Raw genomic sequence first — 14,552 nt, forward strand, 5'->3', positions numbered from 1 at the left:
ACAAATCAGCCACACCTGAGCCATCTCTTCCAAATGGGTGAAAATAATGAACCATAGTTTGGGTAAAATTTTTATTTGTCCCTTTAACCTGCAATTATTTATAGCATATAACAATAATTTTGCAGATATATGAAATCTGAGTTTGATTCTAGAACTGGTGTTTTGTGAGTTTGATGGTGCATCTCCATACACTGCTGCTGACAAAAGTCACACTCCTCTCCTCACAGAGCAGGTCTATGGAATTTCTCTGAATTTGCTCTCTGGGTAAGGTCAGACTCCATCGCCCCTTCCTTTACAGTAAGTTCCTTGGGTTTTAGTGAAATCTCTTGGGGGGTGGGATTAGTAGGGAGAGGTGTGCTCCCTGGGTAGACTGGGTCTTCTCTACACACAAGGAAACATGTTAACCAACATCCAGACATCTTGGTATAACCCTGATGCTGCCTTCTCACCTCTAATTAGATTGAAACCAATGAATCAGAAGAGGCTCAGACATGATGCCTGAAAACAGAGCAAAAAGAAAGCAAAAGAGATTTCTGATGATGAAGAAACAGTACTTAGGGGCAGATCATTTCTAGGAGAGTTACTTCCAAAGAGGCACCTGTGTCTTCCTAGCCTCAGTGGACTCTCCTTCCCCTCTACCCCTCTAGCCTCAGCACTCCATCCCTCACCTTCCCCCACCCCCAGGACTGTCCCCCACCTGAGCAACCCTAAGGAAAGTGCTTCAGACCCTACTTTTCCGGAACTGTGTTTCTGAGCCTCTGCTTCTGCCCTAGACATCTACAGAAGATTTCACTGCAGGGTACACCAGTAAACACAGTGAAGAAACATAACAGTATCCACTTAGACATGGGATTAATTGCAGCCAGATACACTGAAAAACAAAAATTCCTTAGCCTCCTGCTGACTTACTGTGTGAAGGAGGGGTCCTGCTGATGTGTTAGCAATCTTTCCTGAACAATAAAACAATCTAATGCTTTCTGTCTGGGGGGCAAATCACCGCTAATAGGATCTTGCCAAATACTCTTGCTGCCCTCACCTTCCTTACTTTCCTTACAAGGTCCCTTTCTGACTATGACAATGTACCAGCATGTACAGATATCAATACTCCTTTTCAGAAAACTAATCACAATTCTAGGGGGAAACCCCAACATCATCTTCAGACTATCTGCAGTCCAACGATTGCGTGTTTTTTAATGCTTATAGAGGAACATGAAATAAAATCCAAAGGTACCTCAAATAAAAGAAAAGGGAAATAGTTTAATCATTCTTCTTAGTCAAATACTCTGATAAGATGACCACAAAATAGCAAGCAACTCATTTATTGGAACAAACTTGGGAGATAACATAGTGTATCTTCATTTTATAGTTGAAGAAATTGAGGGAATGCCCCAAGCACACAGTACAAGTTGGTGTTAAGACAAGAAATTGAATGAGCAAGACAGGCAGCAACAGAAGAAAAGCACTAAAGAAGGCAGCTTGAGATCCAGGACTGCAGGGATGATGCAGGCAGCTTCATCAGTTAGAGACAGACACACCCTGTCATCTCCCGCTGGTCCCATACATTCCCTCCATCCCCACTGCCACTCCCACTATTCACACCTCTCTCATCCATCCTGGAGTGGGTGCCACTTCACCTTTACATCTGGGACTCATCAGAGGTAATAAGACACAGAATGGATGACAGAAGTCATTCGAGCCCCCTTCCCACTCAGTGGGTCCACTTTCTATCCCAAGAATCAGTGGAGGGAGGAGTACAGCAAGAAAGCAGCAGTAGTTGTTTTTGTCCTTATTTATATATGCCCTCTCCCTAACCTCATCCAAAAACAAACCCCCATCTTGCTGTAAAAAGATTTTAAGCCAGCTTATTTTTTTTTAAGTCTTAAGCACCAGAAGTTTATGACCGTTGGTGTTTGAATTTTTTTGAAAGTGCCACAATGAAACATGAGTTCAAAGTGTCATCATCCTGTTGCAGATGGATAGCAAAAATGACCTGTTCAACTAGCTTACAAAATTAAGTTAAAGAGAAAGAAGCCTACAACACATGTTACTGAGTTTTAGGGTTTTAAAAAAATGAATGCTATCACTTAAGAACTAGCTTCCTTTTTCTATAGTCTGGTACTTGCAGCTTGAAATAACAGTTGGTCCATGGTGACAGCACACTAAGGAAGCCACATCTGCCTCTAACAATCCTCTCAGAGGCTGAAGACTGAGTCTGGAGGCCTTAAAGGAGTCCTGAAGACTGAATTCTAACTTACTCCCTGCTGACTCTTTTCCTAAATTTCTTTGTGATGTTCAGTAATACATAAAGTTAAGTTTTCCCATATAAATAAAACTGATCACTCCTGCCAGCTAGCTATATCAAAGAGAACTATTAAACTGTGAATCTTTGCAAAGAGGGGGAGTGTTGAGAGCCTGGATATGCAAAACAGCATCTAATATTGCATGTTATGAGCAACCAAACACATCTGGGAAAAGAAACCCACTGCCACTTAAAATACCTGCTCTATTCTCTAGCACATCTGTGGTGCAATTAAAGAACCTAGCACACAATTAAAATTCAGGTCAGCACACAGCAACAATGGGGCTCTTTGATGTGAGGTCAGCTTTGGTCATTCTCATATACTCATTAAACAGGTTAATCAACTTAGTGCAGGATATAGGACAGGAATGACCGAAAAAAATCTATTTAATTACCATTACCCTGAAAGCACTGGCAGAAAGATTGGTTTTATTTGTTTGACATAGCAACTACTGTTTCATTGTCACTGCATGCTGGAGCTAAGAGTGCCACTTCTGGAATCGTGTACTTTGTTTCCAGCTAGCGAAATGTAGATATAACACAAATATTTGTTTGCATTTATTATTAATATATTAAAAGCAAATGGTTTGATGTATGCCATTCCCTTTTCCCCCTATACATTTCTTTCTCTTTGTCCAAGTAACAAAGCATGAGGTGAATTTGTGGAATGTGTCTCATGCTCTTTCCATTTGTTTGCCTTACCTTGAGTCAAGAAAGCTCTAATGTGACATATTCAGTCTGGATGAGTAAACTTGAGTTGCATTCTCCTAATGGGTTTTACACAGGCCCTGCAAGAAAGAACAGGTAATATGAACATGTAGTGCCTACTGTTAATGTTTTAGTAGAAAGACCAGTAAACTGGTCAAATAGATTGAGATTTGAATCCAGCTCCATGATTTGTACTCACTGATGAAATGAAGACCATAAGATCACTTTGCAGCACTGTTGTGAGGATACGTTAAAATAATGTAATAAAGTACTTAGTCCAGTGCTTGGAATATGGTAGAACTTAATGGTGACTACTTTTATCATTAAGAAAATGCTTTAGTCACTGAGGAATCTATAATGTCATTAATTAAGGTAAAATTTTCTTTTCTTCCCTAAAAACAGTATTCAGTGCATCTTAAAACAAACCAGGGTTTGTTTGTTTGATTTGTTTGGTTTTTTGTTTATTTATTTAAGTAATCTCTGCACCCAACATGGGGCTCAAACCCACAACCCCAAGATCAAGAGTTGTACACTTTTCCAATTGAGCCAGGCCAGACATCCCAACCAGTTCTTTTTTCAATGATGAAACTAAACCTACAATATATAATATTAAAGGAAAAATGAAAATCCTTCACTAGACTTTTAAGTAACAGCATAAATGACTTTAAGAGGAAAGCACTGTGAATGAGTGTTAGAGGCATCCAAATGATTCTTGTATCATGCCCAAATAAGATATAAGGAGTCCCATCTTTAGGGAGCAGGAGGTGGCATAGGAACCCTCAAGATTAAAAAATCACAAGTAGCCTCAATAACATATCCGTTAAAAAAGTACACTTGAGGGGATGCCTGGTGGCTCAGTGGTTGAGCATCTGCCTTCAGTTCAGGGCATGATCCCAGAGTCCCAGGATCAAGTCCCATATCAGGCTCCCTGTAGGGAGCTGCTTCTCCCTCTACTTATGTCTCTGTCTCTCTCTGTGTGTCTCTCCTGAATAAATAAATAAATAAAATCTTTTTAGAAAAAAGAAGGTACACTTGATTCTTGTTATTCATAGTAGTTATGTTCTATAAAGTCACTACAAACACTGAATTAGCAAACACTGAACCATTGTTCCCAGGGGGAAATATAGGGTTAGGTTCCTATGAGCCTCTTGTCACAACATTTTTGTCAACATTTTGTCAACAAAAGATAAATATATAACCTTGCTTTGTGTGTATTTGTGTTTAAAGATACCTTATAAATAAGGTACTTATTATACCTTATAAATAAGATATAAATATGTACTGACGATTCATTAATGTTGAATTCACAGCAACAGCACTTTAAGTCAGGTCTGAATGAAGCTCATCTAATACATGCAGGTTCTTCATTAAGGCATGGTGACAGCCTGTTGTGCAAAGATGGTAACTCACCAATGTGCTTGGGGACCATTTTAAACAGCAAAGTACCAACAAAAAGCATATAACACAAAAAACAGGGCAATAAACTGACCACAAATGGGCACTTGTTTCCTGACTATAAACAAGAATGCAGAGAGTTGCACTGCTCAACCTCAGCTGCAAAACTTGGACATTGAGCAATTCAAATTTTTCACCATTGCACCCATGTCTGTGAAGGAGCATGAAAGTACCACCAACATTGATTTGGGGGGTACAAATAAATTTTAACAAGTAGGCGAATTCACAAATACAGAACCCATGAAAAATGAGGCTTAACTAGGTCAACTTGAAAATTGACCTGTCCCCTATCAATAAGCCCAACATAGTAAGTCTTGTCTTCAGTGTTTGATGGAAAGCTTTCTTTTTTTTTAAGATTTTATTTATTTATTCATGAGAGATACAGGGAGAGAGGCAGAGACATAGACAGAGGGAGATGCAGGCTCCATGCAGAGAGCCCAATGTGGGACTTGATCCCGGGACTCTGGGATCACGCCCTGAGCCAAAGGCAGACACTCAATAGCTAAGCCACCTAGACATCCCTGGAAAGCTCTTTCTTAGGAAATGACCAGATAAAGCCATTAGCTCGCATTTAGGGGCTAACATTGTATGAAAGCACTAAAACAAAACTTTAAACACTCGAATGGAAGTCTGGAGAGTCTCAGAGCAAGGAGTTCTAACTCTATGAGAAGCAAGAGTGAACTGTGACTCACTGAAGGGCCAGTATAATCAGGCCTCCCATTGCCCATTTATTATGGAATAATTAATAAAAGAATAACAACAAACAATGGTAATAACTGTCACATTTATTATGTGCCAAGCACAAGTCTAAGATTAGTTTATTAATTAAATATATATTAACATGGTTATTTATTAAATACATTTACTATTATTATTTATGGTTCAAGTTGTTGTTTTCCTCTAGTTTGTTGTTTTTTTTTTTTTTTTTTTTAAGAAAAGTTGGTTTGGGTGCTCCAGGAAGAAAGCTACCCCAGGTGGTTGGAAACAGAAAAGTTACTGCTGGGAAGACTAGAAGCCATAGATTTCTAGAAGTGTTCTCTCACCCCACCCCTTACATAAGAGCATCCATTGATTCATACTGAAAGCAGCCACTACAAGGTTCAACAGGATCAGCCAAGTGGATCTTCTTCAGACAGCTAGATAATTCTCAGGATGACAAACTGTTAGACCTGGATGGGAGCCTAATCATCACCTAATTGAACCTCTTCTTCCGCAAAGAAAAATGAAGCTCACAGATGTTAAGTGATAGATCTAATTAATAATATACCTCTGAATTGATCATTTAGAAAAATTATCTGGCCATACCAATAAATGGTGAAAATAACTTGATGAAACCCACTACTAATTTAAAAGAAAAAAATGAGGATGGGCACTTGCCCTCTTACAAATTAAAATGTTATAAAAGCACATTATTTTTTTAAATGTGGCATTAAAGAAGGAATATACAGACAGACCAGGGGAGTAGAATATATGCCCCACAAATAAACATAGCAAGTTTATATGGATATATCGGTAATCATCTATAGCATCATTTGAAATTATTTACCAAAATAAGCTATAAAGAACTAAATATTTGTATAAACTAAAAAATACAGATATAATATAGGTGGATTAATTTTATAAGAGTAGAAGAAATTATAGAAGAAAATATCTACTATGTAAAATATTTCTCTGTTTAAGAAAAATGACTCAAAGTTAAAGTAAACAAAGTGATGGTTGCCTACTCAATATCCATTCTCTCCTATTTACATACTAACAGAGCTCCAATTTTGTCAAAGGAGCAAAGTACCCAACTAAAAATCCTGTTTTAGACATCTCTGCAGCAAGGGGTGGCTATGTAATAAGTTTGGAAAGAAGAAATGTGTTGGAGACTGTTAAGGAGGACATCAAGAGAGGCTTCATAAAAGACACAAATTGTAGCAAATGTTTGGTGCTCCACCCAGAGCCCATCAAAAACCCTTTATCTGTTCGGTGCACCCACATCCTTGTTTCTGTGCATTCTGATCCTGATAGCTGGCACCTGTTACTTTCTTCAACTACCTTTGAGCTATTAGAGCATCCTTGCCCCTGTGACTAGGGCAGGAGTCTGAATGTGGGAGCTCCTTGGCTTTGAGAGGACATAGACCTACCCACATTTATGCTCAGAGTCCAAGGTCAGGCTATAGCACTCCCTTGTTTGGCTTTATCTTCTTCTCTATGCTGCTTCCTTTACTCTATCAATTTCTCCTAGAAATACTTCTTTAGTAAATCACTAACACAAGAACAGGCCAAGGTCTACTTCTGGGGAATCTGACCTAAAATATATTCTCAGCTGGCCTCCCCATTCATCTTTTGTTCCTTCACTCCACCACCTTTTTCCTTCTTGGAGCATGGACAAAATGCCTGGAGGTCCTGCAGCCATCTGGCAACCACGAGGCATAAAGCAGCAAGTCTCAGACCCAGGCACTAAGGATGATATAGCAGAAAGATGGAAAAAAGCCAAAATACCTGATGGTTTAATTAAATTGTCATACTAGTCTTGGACTGACATCCCCAGATTTATTTTTGCAAACAAATAATTACTTTATTTGTTGATATGCCTGATGTGGCATATAATAACATCCCTCCAAAGATGTCCACAGCCTTAAATCTGTAGTTGTGCCATGTTATATGACAAAGAGGAATTAAAGGTGCAGATGGAATTAAGGTTGCTACTCTGCTAACCTTAAAGCAGGGAGAGTGGTCTGGATTATCCAGGCGGGCCCAATGTAATCACAAGAGTCTTTAAAAGTGGAAGCAGGAAGCAGAAGGAAAAAAAAAAAAAAAAAGGAAGCAGAAGAGAGATCAGAGGCAAAGAAGATGTAATGGTGGAAGCAGAGGTGGGAGTGACTGTGTGTGAGAACAACCACCCACTTCTGCTGGCTGTGAGAATGGAGGAAAGGGTCACCAGCCAAGGGACACAGGCAGCCTCTGGAAGCTGAACAAGGCAAGGAAACAGATTCTTTCCCCTAGAGCCTCCAGAAGGGAACATAGCCCCGCCTTGATTTTAGCCAAGTGAGACTCTTTGGACCTCTGACATCGGAACTGTAAAAGAATAAATTTGTGTGGTTTAAACCACCAAGCTTGGTAATTTGTTACAACAACAATAAAAAATGAATACAGCCATGTATGTATGAAATTTGCTAAGAGAGTAGATCTTGAGCATTCTCATTCAAAAAAAGGTACTAAGTGAGGTGACAGATATGTTAATTAACTTGATTGTGATAATGATGTCACAATGTATACATATATTAAATCATCAGGTTGAACAGCTCTAATATACATAATTTTGTTTGTCAATTAATCCTCAATAAAGCTGGTGAGGGGAGAGAACTAGTACACCTGTTTCTGTTATTTGCAGACTAATTCAGACTGAAATGATATTTTAAAACTGAACACAAGTAATTTTTTTTTCAAAATTTTATTTAAATTCAAGTGAGTTCATAGTTTCAGGGCTAGATTTAGTGATTCATCAGTTACGAGTAATATTTTTGATACAAGAAAATCTTACACAAATCCATAAAAAACACTAAACCAATAAGTTGATGGGCAAATAACATAAGTAAACAAAACCTATAGATAAGGAACTACAGGTGCTAAGAAACAACATGGAAACAGCATGGAAACAGGTTTTCCACAAACATATATGAAATAGGGATTCCTGGGTGGCTCAATGGTTGAGCATCTGCCTTTGGCTCAGGGCATGATCCCCAGGTCCTAGGATTGAGTCCCACATTGGGCTCCTCTTAGGGAGCCTGCTTCTCCCTCTGCCTATGTCTCTGTCTCTCTCTGTGTGTCTCTCGTGAATAAATAAATAAAATCTTCCAAAAAACCATATATGAAATAGTTTTAAATTATCAAGAGAAAATCATTATGTTATAATAGTATGTTATAATACTACATAAAAAGTAAGACACAGGGGATCCCTGGGTGGCTCAGTGGTTTAGCGTCTGCCTTTGGCCCAGGGCGTGATCCTGGATTCCCAGGATCGAGTCTCGCGTCAGGCTCCCTGCATGGAGCCTGCTTCTCCCTCTGCCTGTGTCTCTGCCTCTTTTTCCTTCTCTCTCTATCATGAATAAATAAATAAAATCTTTTTTAAAAAAGGTAAGACACAAAATTTATTTATTTATTTTTATTTGTTTATTTTTTTAAAATTTATATTGCGTGTTTCCAAGTATATTTTTAAAATAAGCATTGAAAAAGACTGAAAGAAAAGGAAAGATTTCAAAATAGTGAGATTTGGGGTGTTTTTTCCTTCTATTACTTTTCATATAGACCATATCTAAATGTCTAGCTCTCTCATTTCATTCGGTTCTCTTTAATAGGAAAAAGAAAATAAACTTTGCCTAAAATAATGATTACAACACAAATACAAAATAATTGTAACCCCCAATGTTATTTGTAATAATACATGGAAGGAAGGGTAAGGCCAAGTGCTAGCACAAAGGAAGGGTGAAGCTTGCCCTGGGGACACTAGGCAGGCCTCACAGAAGGGTGGGCAGCTGCATAGGGTCTTACCCAGGCCCACGATGTGAGAAGGGCACTGCAGACAGGGGAATGGGTGTTGAGTAAACTGCAAACAGCTGTGACGGCTGGAATGCAGACTGGGAAGGAGCAAGCACAGTAGAAGATTACGGAAACAGGTAGAAGCCCAACCTGTAAGGGTTTGTATCAGAAATACTAGAGTTTGACCTTTACTCTATGGGGAAGCAACTCTTGGCAGGAAAGAGCTGTGATAATCCTATCAGTATTTTATAAGGATTTTTCTGCCACGGTTTGAGGACAGACAGGGGGACCAAAGGCAGTGGATTGAGTTCGTTCTATTGCAATTGTCCAGGTAAGAGGTCTGAACAAAATGCCACAGAAAAACTGAGGTGTTTATGAACCAAGGGGAATGAGTTAGAGGAAATAAAAAGGCTGACTCCCAGGGTTGACTGAGCCTCTTTCTACTAATTTTTCTCTGGTTTTTTAAATGACTGCTAACATACACACAGAAAGCCATGTGTATAAACGTATGGCCTATACAGCTTCATGGATTATGACAAAGGGAACCCACTCATGTAAACATCATGCAATGGATAATAGCTTGGACTAGTGGGGCCTCAAAGAAAGGCCCACTTGCTTGAGCCAAAAACCTGGAAGTCATCTTTCATTCTTTTCTACCCCTTGTATCACATATCTAAGCCATTAGCAAATCTTGTCAGCTCTGTCTTCAAAATATATCCAGAACTCAACCTGTTCTCACCATCTCCACTGCCATTACCCTACTGCGAGCCACTGCCATTTCCAGCTTAGACTATTGCCATAGCCTCCTGCCTGTTCTCTCTTACTCTTGCCCCCCATGATCTATTGTCCACACAGCTACTGGAATGGTCCTTTTAATATGGGGGTCACATCATGTTACTCCCTGTATCATATCACATTCTGTGACTCTCCCGCTCTGTATTGGTGCTCTTTGCCAAGTAACTTGAGAGTGAACTGCCTCATCCCCCTTGATTCTGGGTTCAGCTTTGTGATTTGCATAGTAGATATGACATAAGTAGATGCTTCAACTGGGTTTAGGCATCAAGGCTTTTTCTTTTGCGAAATTGTGCCAAAGTCTTCTCCCAATTTCATTCAAGTCTGGATTTAAGTCTCACAAGATGCATTGGGTTGGGAGAACCTAATTCATATCCAAAACTCTAGTTATTAGGGTGTCTATGGTTAGTAGGCTCTGCAATACAGGAAGGAGCACAAAAATCAGATTACCATCAATGGGGAAGGATCACTTCCTGATATCACTCTCTCATCCTGCTCCAATGTGCCTTTCCGGATGGCCCTGAACAGTCTTATCCCTGTATTTGCCCACCACCCCAGGCTCCCCTGCTTTACATTCTAGCTTAGGGTCCTGGTCAGAATCCCCTTTCCCATGTGCCCTTCCCTACCCACACTGGTCCATGCTAGTCCACTCTGCACAGGGAGTATTAGCCGTCTCTTCCCAAACTCCATAGCTCGCATCAAATAAAAGGGAATCTCTGGTCCTCTCACTGTGCACCTGTCTCCCTGTCTTACCACTGCACTCTGGACTTTATTTGACTGACCATTCCATCTTTGCCTTGTCCTGGAAACTGACCACTTAGTATCATCTTTCTGGCTAACTTTGAATCCCCTAGAGTCATAGTTCAGATCAAAATAATCTCTTTCTCCTGATTTTTTTTCTCACTGTATCAATTATTTGGGAAGAGAACCAACTTATCTGTTAGGTACTGCAGAGTATCCATAGGCCTACAAAAATGTTTTAATGTTAATTTCTTTTAAAAGTAGAAGAAAAAGGGGATCCCTGGGTGGCTCGGCGGTTGAGCGCCTGTCTTTGGCCCAGGGCATGATCCTGGAGACCCGGGATCGAGTTCTGCATAGGGCTCTCTGCATGTAGCCTGCATCTCCTTCTGCCTGTGTCTCTGCCTCTTTCTCTCTGTGTGTCTCTCATGAATAAACAAATAAAATCTTAAAAATAAATAAATGAAAGTAGAAGAAAAAAGAAAATAATGAAGATAAAATAATTTAATCTGTATCATATTCATCTTTGTATTTGATATTTGTAAAATTTCATATAAATATATACATTTTTAAATTTTATTTTATTTACTTTTAAATGAAGGAAAGGATCCAGGAAGGTGAAAGCTGCTAAGGCTAGCAAAAGTCATAATAGGATCTTGGATGCTTTTGAGGATGTGGCTATCTTTTGTGGGTATATATGTGCTTCAACTTAACTATAAACTCTTTAAAATTCTGTATAATTTTTTTTACATATTTGTCTTCCCTAGAAAAATGGTCTTTTCATTAGAAACCTGTTTTGGGGGATCCCTGGGTGGCGCAGTGGTTTAGCGCCTGCCTTTGGCCCAGGGTGTGATCCTGGAGACGGATCGAATCCCACGTCGGGCTCCTGGTGCATGGAGCCTGCTTCTCCCTCTGCCTGTGTCTCTGCCTCTCTCTCTCTCTCTCTATCTCTGTGTGACTATCATAAATAAATTTTTTAAAAAATTAAAAAAAAAAAAAAGAAACCTGTCTTGGGGCATTTGGGTGGCTCAGTCAGTTAAGTGTCTGGCTCTTGATTTTGGCTCAGGTCAAGGTCTCAGGGTCTTGGGACTGAGTTCCTCAGGCTCTGCACCCAACGGTGAGTCTGCTTCAGGATTCTCCTTCTCCCTCTGCCTCTCCCCCTCCGCATCCCCACTGATGCTCACTCATGCATGCGCTCTCTCTCTCTCCCTCTAAAATAAATAAATAAATCTTAAAAAAGAAGAAATTTGTTTGAATTGGCTAACCAAATGTAACATGTTCTCCATAATACAGAAAGCTTAGTAGTTCCATTTTCCTTTCTCTATTCTAGGGTCAAAGCCACAGATGAGTAAGCCCCACACAATTGCTTAATCCTTCAGTTCACTGTCTTTCAAACACTCTTGTGATTGAAAGTTCACAATCATTCTCACATGTTATTAGAGGCAAATGAGAGGAGGCAGTAGGTTTTGCTCATTTGCTTATTCATTTGTTCATATAGTGGAACCCTGGCTCCTTTTCTCTTACTAGTTATGTGCTCTTGGCAAGTAATTTAAACTCTCTTTGCCTCAGCTTTCTGTTCTAGAAACTGGAGAATAAATATTAGCTTCCGAGGGCCATAATGAAGAATAAAAGAGATCATCTACATCAAGACCTACTGTGGTGCCTCATAAGCACTCTAGAAATTGTGGCTGTCAATTAATTGGAAAAAATTTGAGTGCCAACATATTTACTGAATTGATATACATTGAAGGAATGAACCAATAGTGATCAAACATCCAAAGGCCTTGTCTAGGTTCTATCTCACCACTACCACCACCCTGCCCCCTGCTCTCCTCTGAGAGCACACATGCTGCTGAAACCTTAGGTTATTCTCACCCAGCTGTGTAAAACAAGCACATCTGTCTTCTGGCCTTTGGTGGAATGTAGGCACCTCGAATGTATCTTACCCTGCCCAGTGTTTGCTGACCAAGGAGAGAATTTGTCAGCATCCCTACGGGGTTACAAAAGAAGCATCCCTGATGGTTGGGGGATGACTGCAAAGGCCACCCTCTGATCTTCCCAGCCCCACTTCTGCCTCCACTTACAGACATTCTCCACAGAGCAGCAGACTGATCTTTTTGAAGCTGTGCATTAAATCACATCACTTCCCTGATTATCCCTTTAAAGGTACCTCTTTGAGTTTAAAGTACAAATTCAATGGCTTGGCAAGATCTCCTCTCCAAGTCATCATTCCCATTCTCCCTCCAACTCCACACTCCAGACTTGACCTTCGTTTTTAGTTCCTCAAGCAGCATGTTCTCTTTATCTCACAGACCTCTCACCTGCCTCCCTTTTGGAGTTCCCTCTGCCAACAGCCATTTTCTCTTTTCTCTTCATTGGCTAAATCCCATCCCAACACAGGGAAATGACTCTGACCCCTAGACCACATTAGATCCCCTGGCTTTGCTCCCCTGAAGCACCTAGTGTTTCTCCAAACAGCACTGGAGTCTACTGTGATTATCTGTTTAATACCTGCCTTTTCCAACAGAAAGCAAACTTTTTTTAAAAAAAATTTTACTTTTTTTTTTAAGTCACCTCACCCAACATAGGGCTCAAACACAACTCCAAGATCAAGAGATGCATGCTCCATGAACTGAGCCACAGCTCAGAGTATAAATTTTATAGGGCCACTGGTAAACCTGTCTTGTTCATGGACTATATCTTTAGCACCTCACCCTGTACTTGGTCCATAGTATCTCTCAACACAGATTTGTTGACTGAAAGAATGAATTAATAAATTAAAGAATAAAGTCCTGAGGGAGCAAAACCAAAAATGAATCTCAATGCCAAGAATCAGCCTGCATCCATTAAAGCTATATAAGGCTAGGGCCAGAGTAAGAGTATAGGTAACACCTCTTTACTTCAGTTTCCTCATCTGTAAATTGGGGATACTAAAAAGCCTATCTTATAGGGTTGCTGTGAGGATTAAATTAGTTAATAGAAATAAAGCTGGCATTGTATGGGATTATTATATTTACTATTCACATGGGGCATTCTTCCTGGGTAGTGTACCTCATTCCACAGTGAATGAAGAGGCAATTTATTGAAACTAGCCTGCAAAGGAAGGGATATTTGTGGACTGGCAACGTCCAGTGCCCCATCCTAGAAGAGCATACAGCAAGAATGACTGAGGTTGCTACTCCCTGGAGTATCCTGTTATCTATAACACGGTCCAGATTAGAAGGTTATGATCCTGCTCTGTGGAATGCATATAACCCACTGCTGCATTTTCAGTCCATCTGGAGGACTGGGCCCAGTGAGTATTCCATCTTTATCCTCTCTAGTCCCCAAGAATAACACATCAAAGAGCATGTTTGCATCCCTGCAACAGATAACAGCACTGCCATGAGCTTCAGGGCCTGCGCATGCTACAGATAGAATGAATTAATAATTTCACATATTTATAAAATATGAATTAACCTAAGAAATATATAACTCCAAGTAAAATTCTACTTTTTAATACTGAGCGGAGAAAGACACTTTGATAAATGAAAATCTAGTACATTTTCATTATATAGTATCACCATATTGGCATTTATCACAAGAAACATATCACTCCTCTCAGATATATAGATGTTGACACAACAGAAGCATCGGGTTATTTTAGGGGTGTGTGTGTGGGGGGGATCCAGACAACTGACTTTTTAAATTATATTTGATTATTTGGATTTTTTTAACAATAGAAAAGCAAGTAGTATAATCAGTAAGAATTCTAGAGGCTCTAGTGCATTTATAAAAGCACAGTAAATTACTCATAAAGACCATGGAGCATTCACCTTTGTCTTGTGTGTGATATACCATATCTGTGTGGAACCTGGTTCACTTTGATGATACACAGCTATTCTCTCTGAAACCCTGCCTTCTCTTGCTCTGCTCTGTGTTGAGAGCTTCCCTTAATAGCTGAACTGTTTTTCCTGAAGAAGAAAAGGAAGCAGTGTGAGAAATGTACATTAGACTTCTTCCTTTTTCATAATACTGTAGTGATCACTTATATTCA

At 39.7% G+C, this 14,552-nt stretch overlaps 1 protein-coding gene across 14 annotated transcripts in view; it reads right to left on the minus strand.

The window, feature by feature from the left end:
* Window positions 1–14,552, minus strand: part of LOC100687917 (eukaryotic translation initiation factor 1-like) — a 140,979-nt gene that overhangs the window by 97,579 nt on the left and 28,848 nt on the right. For all 14 annotated transcript variants that reach the window (XR_005382705.1, XR_005382704.1, XR_005382702.1 and 11 more), the window contains exon 3: window positions 3,002–3,087. The gene's annotated coding sequence lies outside the window, so the exon portion shown is untranslated. The remainder of the gene's footprint in view (window positions 1–3,001; window positions 3,088–14,552) is intronic.

This window comes from Canis lupus, chromosome 32, assembly GCF_011100685.1.
Source record: "Canis lupus familiaris isolate Mischka breed German Shepherd chromosome 32, alternate assembly UU_Cfam_GSD_1.0, whole genome shotgun sequence".
Taxonomy (NCBI): Eukaryota; Metazoa; Chordata; class Mammalia; order Carnivora; family Canidae; genus Canis; species Canis lupus.